The 17,678-nt window shown below is 39.9% G+C and overlaps 1 long non-coding RNA gene across 1 annotated transcript; it reads right to left on the bottom strand.

Annotated features, from left to right (window-relative positions):
• Nucleotides 1-1,488: 1,488 nt before the first annotated feature.
• On the bottom strand, nt 1,489-8,813 carry LOC107522506 (uncharacterized). The gene is made up of 3 exons (XR_001601514.2): nt 8,617-8,813; nt 6,430-6,548; nt 1,489-1,870 (listed from the first exon to the last, which is right to left on the bottom strand). It is a non-coding gene; the product is annotated as an uncharacterized LOC107522506 (long non-coding RNA).
• Between the last annotated feature and the right edge of the window lie 8,865 nt (nt 8,814-17,678).

Here is a 17,678-nt window from a genome sequence, read left to right as displayed (position 1 = left end):
ATTTCAAAAGCTCCACTGATCTAGGTAGATGACACAGGGAAAGTTACTCTCTGCCTCACTTTTCCCAATTTCAAATCAGGACCAGTAATAGTAACTATATCCAATATCTTATGGGGACTGGACAATTACAAAGTAGTAATTGCTGTGTCTATTTTGTGCTCTTTTGACCCCTCTGTAATAGCTGCAGGTAGTGAATCATCAGAAAAAGACAGTTTCCTGGGGGTCAAGCGGTGGCGCAGTGGGTTAAGCGCATGTGGCGCAAAGCGCAATGACTGGCGTAAGAATCCCGGTTCAAGCCCCCGGCTCCCCACCTGCAGGGGAGTCACTTCACAGGCGGTGAAGCAGGTCTGCAGGTGTCTATCTTTCTCTTCCCCTCTCTGCCTTCCCCTCCTCTCTCCATTTCTCTCTGTCCTATCCAACAACGAACAGCGTCAACAATGGCAATAATAATAACCACAATGAGGCTACAACAACAAGGGCAACAAAAGGGGAGGTAATGGCCTCCAGGAGTGGTGGATTCGTAGTGCAGGCACCGAGCCCAGCAATAACCCTGGAGGAAAAAGAAAAAAGAAAAAAAAAAGAAAAAGACAGTTTCCTAATCCTGCTCTCAGATAATGTTGTCTTCAACATTCTGTGGTAGCATTGGGTGTGTACATTCCTGATGCCCTTAATGTCTACAGGCAGCAGCATAATCGGGGCAAGAAAAAGGGGTCCTGCTCTAAAGCAGTGCTCATCTGTGAGTCCCAGCAGTAGAGTCATCCAGCAGCAGGCAAGGTGGAGGTGAGCAGGGTCAGACTGCAGGAATGGGCATCTTGGAGGTTTGGGGAGCCTGCTGTGTCCAGCTTGTGTGTTGAATGAACCCAGTATCTCTGCTCTGAAATCCTGCCTTATGTAGTGTAAAGGAAGTGCTAAAATGACTGTGAGATTTTGTTCTAGAATTTGAGCAATTCCTGTTTCTACACTGTGAAATAGAGGTCAACCACAGGAAAGGACAAATAAGCCAGAACATACACATTTGTTTTCATAGAGACTTGCACAGGCCTAGTAGGAACAGAAGTTTCTCCTGTCTGAGTTGCTGTGTCCACTGGGCCCCTTAGCCCATCTTAAAGTCTTCATTGTATAATACCCCATTTACAAGCCCAGTCACTCTGTCTTTCCACTTTGGCAATTATGTCACATGCTCTTATTTCTTTATGTCATTTGAAGTGCTAAACATTATGCTAAACAGTTAAGGTTATCACAAAAAGCCAAATATGGTATATTGCAGGAGATGTATCCACATAGAAAGTCTCAGTTTCTTGCCTTCATGTTCTCAGATAGTTGTGTAACATCAGTAACATCATATAAGATATTTCTACTTAAGACAAAGTAAAAGAATAGTCAAACTCACAGGTAGAAAGCAAAGACATTCTATTCATATAGAAGGCAAAGTCACATTTATGGTGTCTGTAGGGAGGAGGAATTGGAGGTCTTTAATGACTACAGAGATTCTATTATTTATTTATTTATTCTTTAATTAGTGATTTAATAATGATCAACAAGATAGTGAGATAAAATGGGTACAGTTCCATACAATTGCCACCACCAGAGTTCTGTATCTTGTCCTCTCCATTAGACGCTTCCTTGTTCTTTATCCCTCTGGGAGTATGGACCAAAGATCTTTATGGGGTACAGAAGGTGGAAGGTCTGACTTCTGTAATTGCTTCTCTGCTGGACACGGGCATTTATAGGTTGGTCCATACTCCCAGGCTATTTCTATCTTTCCCTAGTGGGGAAGGGCTCTGGACAGGTGGGGCTCCAGGACATATTGGTGAGGTTGTCTGCCCAGGGAAGTCATGTTGGCATCATGGTAGCATCTGCAACTTTGTGGCTGAAAAACACCAAGATATAAAGCAGAAAAAATTGTTTAATAATCAGGAACCTAAAAGTAAGAATAAAACAGGTGAGATTTGGGGTCTTCATGTTGGAAGAAGCTAGGAATTCTATTTTAGGTATATTCTAATGGGCCCATGAATGTACTAATTTTTGCCTGGGCCAGGCAGCTAACATGCAGGTAGGCTAGGAGTATTGTTTAGGAAGATGGTGTCAGAGTTGAAGATAGAACTACAAAGCTGGTGTAGCTCCCAAATATAAGGAAAGTGTATGAATACCATTAACTGTAAACCTCATCAATCTGACCCAGGGCCTATGTTTATTCATGTTTATCATAGGAACCTGTGTAACCTCTGTGTCCTTGTTGGTCTGTGTTTACATTCCATGGTCATAGCTAGGAACATTCTAGGCAGAACTTATTTGAGTGCTGGGATGTTGGAAAAGTCATGGTGTATTTTTCTGGTTTGTTTTTAGTGCAAAAGTATATCATGGTCTTTCTGACAGCCCAATATTTCACAACAATGTGAATATAACTAACAGTCTTGAACTGTGTGCACAGCTAACTGAGATGTGTTTTTTAAAACAAACAATTAGAAAGAACACAGATTCAACTTTACTGAACTTAAAGAAGTGTCTCTGAGTGTTCTTTTATCCAATTGCTAATATTTCTGTCTGGCAGAATTTAGACTGTGATTCCTTTTCACTACATATGTATAATTTGGCAGTAGTGTTGTGGGGAGGTAATCTACTATGTTTTCCTATGTTAATTATCAGAAGCTACCAATATCAGAGGCCAGGCAATGGTGAACCTGGTTGAACATACACATTACAGTGTACAAGAATCCAGGTTCAAGTCCCTGGTTCTCACCTGCAGGAAAACTTCACAAGTGATGAAGCCAGGCTGCAGGTGTCTCTCTGTCTCTTTCCCTTTCTATCTTCCCCTCCCCTCTCAATTTCTCTTTGTCTCTATCCAATAATAAATAATATATATATATATAATTTTTTTAAAAAGAAAGAAAATGATACCAATATCTATCTGCAAGGCCCTAATAATTAAGACCTAATACATTCAAGTTTTTAATAATATCATAAATTTCTAGTTTTTATTTTATTAACTTTCAATTTTATTTAATAAAAACTGAAAAGAAGAAATTGTAATCTACCATCACTGCCATTTCATACATAATATAAAACATTAATGCTAAAGCCATATATTAAGAACAGTCCTTTACATAAAATAGATTTAGCTTTTCTGAGTCAGTTTTATTAGTATATTACTGATATATGATATTCTATTAGTTTAATACATACAACATATCAGTGATGGCTATATACTGAAAAATTAGCACCTCAGTAAGAATAGTTAACATTCATTTTTGCACATAGTCATAATCTTTTTTCTTATGATGAGAAGCTTAAGAACTATTCAAGTTACTAACAAAGATCCAAAATCTAGACTGTTGGGAGCCGGTCCCAGAGAAAGTAATTCAGAGTCCCTGAAGGAAAAAGGGGAGTCGGTGAGATGAATGAAGCGAGAGACACATCAGCTGTTTCAGGTGCAGGAGAGAGGCATCTCTGCCCTCTGTCTGCAGAGGTTTATTATTTAAACACTTTTTGCCCAAATATAGTTGACATTGTGTAAGATTATTTTCATTAACATCAAGGATACGGATGGCATCATATATCATTGTTTTCATTAACATCAGGAATAACCTTAAACAACATTATTATTATTATAGATATGTTTTCCTTAGAAAGTTCCCTAGGACCAAATAATGTGATGATAACAATAGCTATCCATTATCTTCTTGAACCCTAAGACAGCAGGAACCTCACATTTCCACTATAGAGCCATATTTCCCCCAGTTCTGGAACCTTAGGGTGGGTCTCACTTTCCTGCATGCTTCTCTCAATTCATATCAAATAATATTGCATCTGCCGATCACAACCTAATCAACGCAACGAGTGCCACCCCAGCATGCTTCACTTCAGACTGTGTCCAGAGACTTCAGGTGTGGAATGACAACCCTTTAGCTTCATCACTCGGGTGAGACCTTTCCTTTCATAGTATTCTCTAATTCCATTCCAGGTGGTCCACTCCTCAATAAAGTCCCCAAACCTAGATATAGACCAGGTCCCCTGAGATAGAGCATATGCTCACACGTGTCCGTAAACCAGGGAAAAATATATACCTGAAAGCAGAAGTACACAATAGTCTGCAAAGAGTACCCCCCAACACTTTATCTGCACTATTCCAGCCCTTAGGTCCATGATTCTTCAACAATTTGTTTGGCTTTCTATGTTAACTCTCTTTTCAGCCACCAGGTCCCGGATGCCAGCATGATGCCGACCAGACTTCCCTGGACTGATGACCACACCAATGTGTACTGGAGCTCCACTTCCCCAGAGACCCACCCTACTAGGGAAAGAGAGAGGCAGACTGGGAGTATGGATTGACCAGTCAACGCCCATGTTCAGCGGGGAAGCAATTACAGAAGCCAGACCTTCCACCTTCTGCAACCCACAACGACCGTGGGTTCATACTCCCAGAGGGATAGAGAATGGGAAAGCTATCAGAGGAGGGGATGGGATATGGAGATCAGGTGGTGGGAACTGTGTGGAATTGTTCCCCTCCTATCCTACGGTTTTGTTAATGTCTCCTTTCTTAAATAAAAAAGAAAGAAAGAAAGAAAGAAAGAAAGAAAGAAAGAAAGAAAGAAAGAAAGAAAGAAAGAAGGTTCCCTAGGTCTGGGACATCCTGATCTCCCCTTGAAAGTTTCTTGGGTCTGGGGTAGTCTAAATCTACCCTTGAAAGTTTCCTTGGTCAGGAGTAGTCTAAATTTTCCCTTCAAAGTTCAGTTGAAATGGCCATCTGTGTTTTGACCATCTCCCTGTTCTGACCTTCTGTATGAATAAACATTTTCCTCTGGAAAAAAAAAGAAAAAAAGAACTATTCAAGTAGTAACATTCAACACATTCAATCTTTAAGTTTAGAATTGACGCTATACTTTGCATACCTGGACTGATTTGTCTTTAACTAGAATCCTTTTATATTTTTGCCATTTTTACCTTCTTCTATCACCCTTCTCCAACTACTTGCAACCACCAGTCTGTTTTCTATATGTCTGAGCTTGATTTTCCCATAACGCACACATAAGAGAGATAATAAAATATCAGTCTCTGTCTGACTTAGTTCACTTAGCATAATGTATTCAAAGTTCATCCATTCAAAGCCCATGTTGCAAATGCCAGAATTTCTTGATTTTTAAGGCTGAATCATATTCCACTGTATAGAAATGGAGGTTAGGTTTATCATATATCTTGGCTATTGTAAAATAATTCTGTAGTGACAAAGGTTTGCCGATATCTCCTTAAGATCATAATTATGTTACCTTTGAAAATAGATGCAGAAGTATAATTGTTGGATCATGTGATTGTTTTTAATAATTTTTAAGGAGTCTCCATATTGTTTAGTAACTCTACCAGTTTATATTTAGTAAGACTGCTGAGAGTTCTTATTATTCACATTTTGGCCAAACTAATGTCTTGGCCTTTTTTAGTGACAACATTTCCTCAGATGTGCCTGATTGTGGGCTTGATTTATATTCCCCAGATGTACAACTGTATTAGAACCTTCCATGGAGCTGGAGGCCATTTGTACATATTGTTGATTCTCTGCCAACTTTTTCATTGGATTGTTTCTGACTTTGCTATGGAAATGGATCATCTTGAGTTCTGAAGTGTATGTTTCTGAGAGGACCATGCTCTGGGGCAGCAGGACTGTGAGAAGGACCAGAAGGAGTGTGTGGGAGGCAGGTCTCTGGGGAAGGGAGGCATCTAGAAGAGAACCTGTGGAAGCTTCTTGTCATTCCTATTCCTAGGTTGTTCCTCCAGAAAAGGAAGGAGGCAAAAAGACTGTCAGTGGCAGGTAGCAAAAGAAAATATAGAGCTATGGGAAGTAAGTTCACATTTAATGATGATGCACTAATAATTCAAGAATGATTATTCCCTGGGTGCCCTCTGTGTCTGTGGTATTTTATTCCTCTTAAGATTGACTGTCATGAGAGGAAGGACAGCCCTTGAGATAGTACTCTGCCATCCCAGCCATCCTCTAGGTCCTGAATCCTATTTCCCGTCCTTCCACCTGGTCACACAGAGCAGCCAACCTGAGACTTCTCAGCAATACTCTGAAATGTGGATTTCTTTAACCCCATGGAATCCCATATTCAATTAACTGAGAGGTGGTACCATCCCCATCCAGTTTCTCCCCATTGTGCCCTCTGTGTTCAATCCTGCACAAAACACTGGGACTCTATGGTCACCTTTTGTGCACCCTGGACCCAGCCTACTTCCTCTAGGATCCCACCTACTTCCTGGGAGTTGGTAGCCTTTAGAGTTGTCCTCTGAGACTCCTGAGGATATTGAGGGAAGTGAGTCACCTTCTCTTAACTCCACACAGACCCTGATCCTATGTGACCTGTGTGCTTCCTCCTTCTGCTGACCTGCCCCCTATGGCACAGACCTTTGCCTTTCCCCCTCCTTTCTTCCCCCACTTACAGCTCAGAGTCCCTGCTTCCTGTGGATGTAGATGACAGAGACACTAACCACCAGCAGCACCTTGGAGACTAGGAGGCCTAGGAGGACAGCAATGAAAAGTGGGGTCAACATATCTGGACCTGGAAGTTAAGAGACAGAGGGGTATTAGAGGGGCCACACAGCCATCCATTCCCCAAGGTTCCACTTACCTCACCGGAGGCTGCCCATTAATGTTCTGAAGCTGTTGAAGCTATAATCTATTCTGGTTTAATAACAAGGAACTAATAAGGGCAAAGAGTTTCCGTATTCCTTTTTTTCTCTCTTTTCTCTCCTTATCTCCCTCTCCCTCTCCTTCCTTCTCCTCACCTCCTCTCTCTTACCAGAACATTGCTCAGCTTTGATTTCTGGTAGTGCTGGGGATTGAACTTGGGAGTTTAGATTCTCAGGCTTAAAAGTTGGTTGCATAACCATTATGCTGTTTCCCCGGTCCTCACTCAACCCTTCCTAGGCATGAGGATTGTCCTCGAGAGACAGTGTTGTGGGACTGTGTCCTCAGTGACACCTGAGAGTGGCACCTGCTTTACTGATGGATCCTGAGCCCCTGTGTGCAGTTGATATTCTTGCTGGGAGGTGAAGTTGAGGATATTAATTAAGGAGAATTCAAAGAACACTGTGATTTATTTTTATTCCATTTCACATAAGATACAGAGTTTCACATGAGAGCAAAATTAGAACATCACTCTTGTACTTGCAGATTGAACTAGGAGCTTTAGGTATGCAAGTCTTACACTCTACCAACTGAGCCACTTCTCCAGCTGCAGATGGTGTGATTTCAAGCCAGGGAAATGCAACACTTTAATCCAGTAAGGTGATCAGAGAGCTTGCCTTAGACCAAGACAAGCCCACCCTCTCATGGTCAGAGGAATGAATGTCCATATAACATGCAAGTTAAGTGAGAAGATACCCTTAATGATGACAGAGTTGCCAGTGTGGGTCTGAATGTCTGTCTGCTCTCATGTAGTGAAGCACTCTGCATAATGGTCTGATTTCATGAAATCTGCAGACTGAAGAGCACTCTTGAGAGTCAAGGAAATGGGGGTCACAAATTGGGAGGGGCTTCAAACACATTCTACTATTTACTGTCACTCTGTTGGGTGTAAAAAGGTGATCAAGGGCAACACACATTTAGATTCTTTGCATGTTTACAGTGAACAGTCTTGCATTTAAAAATCAAGAAATAAGGATTTGAAATAAATTTTATATAGAAAATAACCCTAATGTGAACGAAAGAAACTTGACCAATTTTTTTCCTAGAACATTGGGGGACTGAGTGCTTAGGAGTGTGGTTTAAGTTTCTTTGTCAATTGTTAGCCTCAGTGCCCAGATTTGGTCCTCTTAGTCAAAGGAATGACTGAACTTGGACAAAACATTCAGCCCCTTCCCTGCATTTGAGCTTTCTTTCTCTCTCTCTCCCCCCTCTTAATATTTTTAACTTATTTTATGATTTTTTTATTTTAATGAGAGAGAAATACAGAGAGAAAGATATATAGCGACCAGAGTACTGCTCAGCCCTGATTTACAGTGGTGCTGGGGCTTAAACGTGGGACTTTGAAGTCTCAGGCATAAAAGTTTGCATGGGGGAGTCGGGCAGTAGTGCAGCGGGTTAAGCACACGTGGCGCAATGCTCAAGGACCGGCTTGAGGATCCCAGTTCGAGCCCCTGGCTCCCCATCTGCAGGGGAGTTGCTTTATGGGCGGTGAAGCGGGTCTGCAGGTGTCTATCTTTCTCTCCCCCTCTGTCTTCCCCTCCTCTCTCCATTTCTCTCTATCTTATCCAACAACAATGACATCAACAACAATAATAACTACAACAACAATGAAAACAAGGGCAACAAAAAGGAAATAAATAAATAAATAAAAGTTTCCATGGTCATTTGCTGTCTCCCCAGCCCCACCTGAACTTTCTAAAGACCATCCTGGCATGCTGTCTGTGGGGGCTGGAGTCTGTTGTGCCTACATAAGTCTAGAATTCCCTTGTTTCCCTGCTTCCATCACTGCCTCAGGCATGTTGGTTACCGCAGCACCCCACAATCACCTTCCTGCATTCTTAGACCCACTCCAGAGTTCTTCCCAGGAAAACTAAACCTAAACCGTGAGAGTTCACTGTAGTAATCTTTAAAGTAAATAGAAAATGCACATTTGGACTCACTCATTCAGCAGTTGATAGGTCAAGAACCCAGCATGGGGGAGGTGCACAGTAGGCAAGGTCAGTTCTTCTCTGCTATGAAGCACTCACCTAGTGGTAACTTGGATGAAGCAACTAACAGAAAAAAAATCATCGATAACAGTCAATTTGAAAGAAGTAAGGAGAGGGTCACTATAAAGGCTATGAACTTGGATGACTGTTGCTGGGGCATTAGTCCTTCAAGAAAAGATAAGGAAACACCAGGAGGGGTTAACCATATGCTAAAAGTTAAGCATTAAGGGCTGGGAGACTGCATAATGGTTATGCAAGACTTTTCACAGTCCAAGCTCTCAAGTTCAATCTCCAGCACTGTCATAAGCCAGAGCTAAGCAGTGCTTTGTTGTTTCTCTCTGTATCTCTCTCATTAAAGTAAAATAAATAAATAATTTTTTAAGTTAAGCATTAAAGACAGAGGACTCTTGGCAATACTGTAGATTCTGAGTTAGAGCAAAAGACAGAAAAAGCTGGCAGTTGTGTCCAGGGCATAATAATAAGAGTATCAAAGGTATAGATGATCTGAATTCTTAACTCTCACAGGCCTGCTAAGTCAGAATAACAGCCCGACTAGGTGTGTGACAGGTAGATATGGGCCAAAGCACTCAAGTCTTTTAGTTCAATTTTGTGCTGCTAAGGGAAAGGAAAGTTGAATCACCAAAAGTAATGACTCCAAATCACAGTGCTAAAAATAAAAAATAAAAGCAAAAAAAAATTTTTTTTAATGGAAAGTAAATTCAGTGCAACACAGATTTTAGTATTATTTGATCAAAATAAATCACAAACTTCAAAATAACTGAATCGGACAAGAAAATTCCTAAATCCTAGTGTTCATGCTCTCGTGAACTTGCCAGTTCATTCTCACCAAGAACAAAGAAATATGTAAGGGAAATATACAAGGGCAGATAATGAAGGGGGCTGAGTTATCTGGCAAGTCACATTCAGCACATTACTCACTCTGAATAGGAAATCATTGGAAAGGTACCTTGCTGATCATAGAGAGAGGCTTCATAGTGTAGCTAATTTAAAGCAGAAAGCACATGATCCCAGGAATCTATAGTACGTAAACTAAGAAAGGAACTAGTAGTTTTGATTATGTTGAGGTGCATTAGGTGGGGATATTCTCTGTTGTTATTTGTGTGGAGGCAATTCAATCACAAAGATCCTAGTAAGTGGAAGAAAATTCAGTGGTATCTGTGATCTCTTTCCCACTGTCTTAGTCTCTAGCTTTCTCTATCTGGGAAGGAAAAAAAAGTGAGTTCAGAATGGTGAAGCATTGGCAATGACAAAAAAAAGAAAAAAATTATTAAAAAAAAAAACAACAACCAATAACAACAACAAAAAACGCCAGTAGCATGCTGGATGTCCTGCATTGACAGATGAGAAGTTCAATGAGCTAGAAAAATTGCATAATATCCAAATGCCATAAAAATGAGCATGAAGTGGTCCGGGAGGTGACGCAGTGATAAAGCTTTGGACTCTCAAGCATGAGGTCCCGAGTTCAATCCCCGGCAACACATGTGCAGAGTGATGTCTGGTTCTTTCTCTCTCCTCCTATCTTTCTCATAAATAAATAAATTTTAAAAAATGGACATGAAGATGTTCCAGAGCCTTGGAGCCTACAACTGAAATCATCAGGGTTTTCACACCCCTGGGCTAGGCTGTGGCAACTCAGTAAAGACATATAAGAGTCTTGCACTTTCCATCAGCCCCCAAACCTAGACATTTCCAGTCTAAGTACACAGGCTGGTGCATCAGTACACCAGCAAGTACAGGGGGAAAAAAAAAAGCAGACAGAGGCCGGGAGGTGGCACATCCAGTTAAATCGTACATATCACCAAATGCAAGAACTTGGGTTCAAGCCCCCTCTCCCCACCTGCAGGGTTTACGCTTCACAAGTGGTAAAGCAGGTCTGCAGGTGTCTGTCTTCCTCTCCCTCTCTGTCTCCCCCATACCTCTCAATTTCTCTCTGTCTGTAAAACAAAAATAGAAAGGGGAACAGAAAGGGGCAAAATAGCCACCCGGAGTGGTGGGTTTATGCAGGCACTGAACCCCAGCAATAATCCTAGAGACAAAAACAAGCAGACACATTAAATCACCCAAAGTTCTAGCAGGAAATAGAAGACTAAAAAGGCAAAACCATGACAGTCCAGAGAAGATGACATAAACTTAACATTTCATTTCAGTACAAGTCTGAACCCATGAAATAACAGAAGAATTAAGATTATATGGACTGTGAAATCTGGAAGAAAATCAACTGGCTGTGGCTGAGGGTTGAAGGGATAACATAGCAGCTAGCTACCATGGGTTCCATTGTTGTGACTCTCTAGACACAAACAGAGAATGAGATGTGGGAAAAGATGTGAAAAAATATGCAGTGATATCAGCAACATGGATGCATGACTCTTCCATTTTTTTCTCTTTGATTTATAAATGATAAATTTCCTTCTGACTTATAAATGGAAGACTCTTACCCCCCCAAAAAAAATCTCTGTATAGTATGCTAGGAAATGGAGAGGCATCCGAAGATGCTTGGATTGGACCTTAGAGGAGGCAATGGATCAGAGAAGTCCAGTGCATGTGGTGGTTGTCGAGGCAGCCATGGCAGAGAAGGTGGGTCTTGCCAGGCATTAAACCAGAGTAGGTGGTGAGTGAGATTACACAACCGTGTGTTGGGGCTGGAGGACTCAATTACTCTGTGTGAAGACAGACCATAGTGACTGGGAGAGGGAGAAAGATGAAAGGAAGTGTAGAAGACAATGACATACGAAGGAAAATGTCTTCGCAATCTGCCTTGGGAGATGTTAGTATCAGCTATGGACATCAGAACTCCTGCTGCCATTTTTGAGGAAGCTTCTGCCAGGCATGGACACACTTAAAGCTCCAATTCCTAATTGTCACCTCACTTCACTGTACCACCATCAACCTTTTTTCTCTCTGTGTTGCCTCCTACCCTTCTTGGCAATCAACTCTGTAAAGATAAATTTAAAAAATGCACTACAGTGCCACCTTCTGGAAAACAAAATAAAGGTTACTAACCACCAAACCATGAAATTTGTACAAAACCTTGCTTAACTAAGAAAGGTGTTGGTCACTAAAGTGTAGTGACGGGTGTATTTGTCATCAAACATGAACAATCATGGCAATATAGTAACAGGAAGACTAGTGATAATGTTCAAAATCGAACCCCATAAATAGATGAAAACAATCTAATTGATAAAGGTCAAAATAACTGCTATGAAGAAATTCAGTAAATTATAAGAAAACATATAAAAACAATACAATGGGATGCCCATGGTAGAATGCAGTAGCTGTATGCAAGTACCTGGGTTCAAGCCCCTGGTCCCAACCTGTATGACAGATGCTTCATGAATAATGAAGCAGTGCTGTAGGTATCACTCTTTCTTTGGTTCCCTTTCTAACTCTCCCTTGCCTATCATTTCCTCTCTATCAAATAAATAAATAAAATCAATACAGGAATCTAATAATCACTGGGATAAAATTACTGAACAGAAGTGTGCTTTACCAAGGATACAGAACTCACAAAAAGAACTAACCAGAAATTTTAGAGCTGAAGAACTCAACAAATGAGGTGAAAAATATATTAGAATGTAGAGGGAATTGAGCAGATGATATGAAGAGAAAACCAGTGAACCTAAGTGTAGAAATAGAGCTACTCAGAATTACCTTTACTCAGGAGAGTAGCAATATGTAATTTGTTTCACAAATGGCTTTACTGGGATAAATAACAATCTATAAGACAGCCATTGTTACACAAGTACAGTGGCTTATCTCCCCATAACAGGTGTCACACCCATCATGAACAGAAGTTCATCACCATCATGTGCTGGGTCTTCATGCCCTCTCAATCTCTCCTGCTTCCTACCTTTAGAGTCTTTGGCTCTGCTGCAGTAGACCATGACCAGGTGAAATTTCACATTGTGAAATAACTAAGATTTTTTTTTTAATAATGAAAGCCTTTGAAAGTCTTTTACTCCATTAGAAAAGGCAACTTAAGGAGAATGGATATCTTAGAGAGAGAAAATGGAGCAGAGAATGTTCTTAAATAATGGCTGAGAACTTTCCAAGTCAGGTAGAAAAACTAGATATAAAAGTCCATGAAACTAATAAAACATCTGTCTCAATGCATAAAGATCTTCTCCAAAACACATTATATTGAAGCTGACAAAGAAGATATTAAAGGTGGTCTTAGAAAAGACAATAACCTACAAAGGTACCCCCTTAGGACATTAGCAGAAAAATAAAACTGCCAGTCAAGAATATACTTCCTGGCAGTTATTCTTCATATATGAAAGTGAAATAAAAAGCTTTCAAACAAAAGCTGAGGGAGTTTACCCTCAACAGATCTTCCTTACAGGAGATATTGGGGAGGGAAAAAAAGTTCTTCAAGTTAAAGCAAAAGAATGGAAGTACAAAAATTTCTAAAAAGGTAACAGATTGTGGCAAATCTTTTTCTAAATATTTGTCAAACCCCTAATCATAGTATATCGATTACAGGGGGGAAAGCATTAAAATATCTATAACTACTATGATATGCATCAAAATCACAGTATAAAAAAGTAAAATTGTGGTGAAAATATAAAAGAGGAAGTATAAAATGACTGAAATTTTATAGTCTTGCTTTGCATGATGAAGATTCTGTGTTCTGATAAATTCATTCTTAGTCTATCTCAGCAGTGACCATGAATTTTACATAAAACATTTCATTGAACACAGTGTGATATTAAATCAAGATTAAATGTGAAATGATGATGTGGTAAGCATGAAATGCATGAGGCTGCTGACTGAGTAAAGTGCTCTGACAGTGTGCTGATTACTTCATCAATAGACAATAAAATTATGTACAAGAAACCTCTCACTAAAGCATCATTATGTAATACATGACTGTATAGGAAAAGGAATAGAAATTGCTATAAACATAAAGAACCCTATTTTATCTATATGATATTTCATGTAAAAATGATCATAGGCACAAAGTACAAATCTGGAGCAGAGATACTAGCCTTGTTCTAAACTCTGGCATCACCTTCCCTGCATGCTAGCTATCAGGCTCAGGTAAAAATTACTAAAGTCATGGGCCCCTTGGAAAATACCTAAAATAGAATTCCTAGCTTCTTCCTACATTAAGAACCCCAATTTCATTTGCTCTATTCCTACCTTTGGGTTCCTGTTTATTAAGCAATGTGTCCTGCTTTATATCTTACTGCCTTTCAGCCACCAAATTGCAGATGCTACCATGACACCATCCTGACTTCCTGGGCAGACAGCCTCACCAATGTGTTCTGATTCTTCATCTCTCCAGAGCCCTACTACACAAGGGAAAGATAGAAACAGGCTGGGGATATGGATCAACCTGCCAACATCCATGTTCAGTGGAGAAGCAATTACAAAAGCCAGACCTTCCACCTTCTGCACCCCATAAATATCTTTGGTCTATATTCCCAGAGGGATGAAGAATAAGGAACCTTCCAATGGAAGGGATAGGACATGGAACTTGGTGGTGGGAATTGTACCCCTATTATTTTACAATCTTGTTCATCATTATTAAATCACTAATAAAAATAAAAAGGGATGAGACTGAGAAAATCATCATAGGAAACCTCAATTCACCAGGAGGACAAAATAGAAGGAAAAAAAAAAAAGAAACAAAGGAGGGCAAATAAACAAAGGCAAAATTTAAATGGCAGTAGTAAATGCTTACATACCAATGAACACCCTAAGGCTAAAAACATTGAACTTACCAGTCAGAAGGAATAGAGTAGATATAACTAACTAAATAAATAAATGGATAAATAAGGCAAGCAAGCAAGGCCAACTTTGCCTGCAGGAAACTCATTTCTATTCTAAAAACATATCTATTCTCAAAGTAAAATGGTAGAAGATGACATTACAAGCAAACAGAAACAAAAGCTGAGAATAAACATATTCTTTTTTTTTTCTTTCCCTCCAGGGTTATCACTGGGGCTCAGTGCCCGCACTACAAATCCACTGCCCGTGGAGGCCATTTTTTCCTATTTTGTTATGCTTGTTGTTGCTGGATAGGACAGAGAGAAGTTGCGAGAGGAGGGGAAGACAAAGGAAAGAGAAAGACACCTGCAGACCTGCTTCACTGTTTGTGAGGCAACGCCCCTACAGGTGGGGAGCCGGGGGCTCAAACCAGGATCCTTGTCCTTCACACTATATGTGCTTAACCGCATGCACTACCACCCAGACCCCTGGGATAAACATACTTTAATCAGGCAAAATAAATTTCAAGTCAAGAAAGGTAATAACTACAAAAAATTAAATTATGTAATGATTAAGGGGGAGATAATCACAAATATACATGCTTTTTACTTCCTTATACACAAGACCTTGATATGTACAAACAATTAACTGCAGATATTAAGAGAAAAATAGACAATATGATAATTATAGGGAACTATAATAACAAACTAGTAACAAAAAATATTCAGTAGATCATCCAGAAAGAAAATCAACAAGGAAACTTTGAAATTGAACCACACATCAGAATAAATGGACTTAATATACAGAACATTCTACTCAATACACATTCTTCCTTTTAATGTTTTTGTATTATCTTTATTTATTTATTGGATAGAGACAACCAGAAATCAAGAGGGGCAGGGAGAGAGAGAGAGAGAGAGAGAGAGAGAGAGTGTGTGTGTGTGGGGGGGGAGAGATTCACCTGCAGCACAGCTTCATCATTTGCAAAGCTTTCCCTTTGCAGGTGGGAACCAGGGGCTCAAACTCTAAAATGTGCATTGTAATGTGTGCTCAAACAGGTGCGCCACCACCTGGCCCCAGTACACCTTCTTCTCAAGTGCACTTGGAACACTCTCCAAGATAAATTTTATAAGACACAAGACACATATAGAAAAATAAAATCATGGAAACTATCTTCTCTGACTACAATGTTATGAAACTAGAAATCAACAACATGCTTCCAGATTTCAAAAAAAAAAAAAACTACAAAAGGACAGCAATATAAACATCATAGTAGTCACACAATAGACATTTCAGCCGACACAGCAGAATAGAGACCCTGAATTAAACGCCAGAACATATGGTCAACAATTATTCTATATGCAGTAAAAACAAACAAACAAACAAACAAACAAAAACCAATTAATTGGAAACAGAGAAATGATTGAGAACCCCATTCAAAGGAAAGAAGTTTGTTAAGGATCAATAAAATTGAAAACATCTAATGAGTCTAACTAAGGAAAAAGGATAAATGACATGTTTGCACTATTAGGAATGAAAGTGTCACGACAGACTTTGCAGGCAACAAAAGAATAAGAAAGGGATATTCTGAGCAGTACTACAAACCATAGATGAAAATGAGGAGAAAACAGAACAAAAGCCACAAAAAGCACAATCTAATAATTTGCCCATTTGAGATGCCTAATTTAAGCTATCAATAACATTAGACTAGTGATATTACAACTCCTGAAAAATCATTTTAAGGGAGTCAGATGGTAGTGCAGCGTAGCAGGTTGAGCGCACGTAGCATTAAGTGTAAGGACCAACTAAGAATCTTGGTTCCAGCCCCCGGCTTCCCACCTGCAGGGGAGTCGCTTCACAGATGATGAAGCAGGCCTGCAGGTGTATATCTTTCTCTCCCCCTCTCTGTCTTCCTCTCCTCTCTCCATTTCTCTCTGTCCTATCTAACAATGACAACATCAATAACAACAACAATAATAACTACAACAATAATAAAAAACGAAGGCAACAAAAGGGAAAATAAATAAAATATTTAAAAAATTAAAAAGAAAAGAAAAATAATCTTAAGATGTTTTCACAGTCTGGTGGTGGGAATTGTGTGAAGTTGTACCCCTCTTATCCTCTGGTTTAGTCAATGTTTCCTTTTTATAAATAGAAAATTAAAATTAAATTAAAAAAGATGTTTTCACAGGATGACTCAACCAACACTCACAGAAGAATTAAAACTATAAAACAGCTATAAGAGAGTCGGGCGGTAGTGCAGTGGGTTAAGCGCACATACCTCCAGGTGGCACAAAGCACAAGGACCACATAAGGATCCCAGCTGGAGCCTCTGACTCCCCACCTGCAGGGGAGTCACTTCACAAATGGTGAAGCAGGTCTGCAGGTGTCTATCTTTCTCTCCTCCTCTCTGTCTTCCCCTCCTCTCTCCATTTCTCTCTGTCCTTTCCAACAATGACATCAATAACAACAACAAAAATAATTACAACAATAAAACAATGACAACAAAAGGGAATAAATAAATATTTAAAAAAACAACAAAAACAGCTATAAGAGAAATTTTGAAAAGTTGAATATATATATGACATTTTAGATGATATTAAGGAAATTATGAATATGTGTTAGTAATTAGCACATGTTAGTTGTAAAGTTACTTTGCTTACGCTTAGTCACCTAGTCTTCACACAGCAGCCCCCATATCCCTCATTGTTTCCGAGTCCTTGTAAAACACAAAACACATGGTGTTGTTGAAACAGGAAAGATGATAGATGGACTGAAACTTATAAAAAGTAAATGTGTGATGAGAAGTTCTTTTTTTTATTTTTTTTTTGTAATTTTATTTATCTTCCCTTTTGTTGCCCTTGTTGTCTTTTTTTTGTTGTTGTTGTTGTAGTTATTGTTGTTGTAGTTGATGTCATCGTTGTTGGATAGGACAGAGAGAAATGGAGAGAGGAGGGGAAGACAGAGAGGAGGAGAGAAAGACAGACACCTGCAGATCTGCTTCACCGCCTGTGAAGCGACTCCCCTGCAGGTGGGGAGCCGGGGGCTCGAACCGTGAACCTCATGCGGTCCTTGCGCTTAGTGCCACCTGCGCTTAACCCGCTACGCTACCGCCCGGCTCCTGGTGAGAAGTTCTGATTGTTGCTAGCCCATAGTTAGGAGACAAAGGAGGTTCAATCTAATGAGTCATGGCCACTCATGTACCTGGGTCTAGATTTAAAGTTCATGTTCAAGGAATTTGTAGACAGCAGATGCTGAGCAAACTGGGTGATGCTACTGATGCA

This window comes from Erinaceus europaeus, chromosome 1, assembly GCF_950295315.1.
Source record: "Erinaceus europaeus chromosome 1, mEriEur2.1, whole genome shotgun sequence".
In the NCBI taxonomy this organism is placed as follows: Eukaryota; Metazoa; Chordata; class Mammalia; order Eulipotyphla; family Erinaceidae; genus Erinaceus; species Erinaceus europaeus.
The sequence above is the reverse complement of the archived record's forward strand: the minus strand, read 5'-3'. Positions and strand labels throughout refer to the sequence as shown.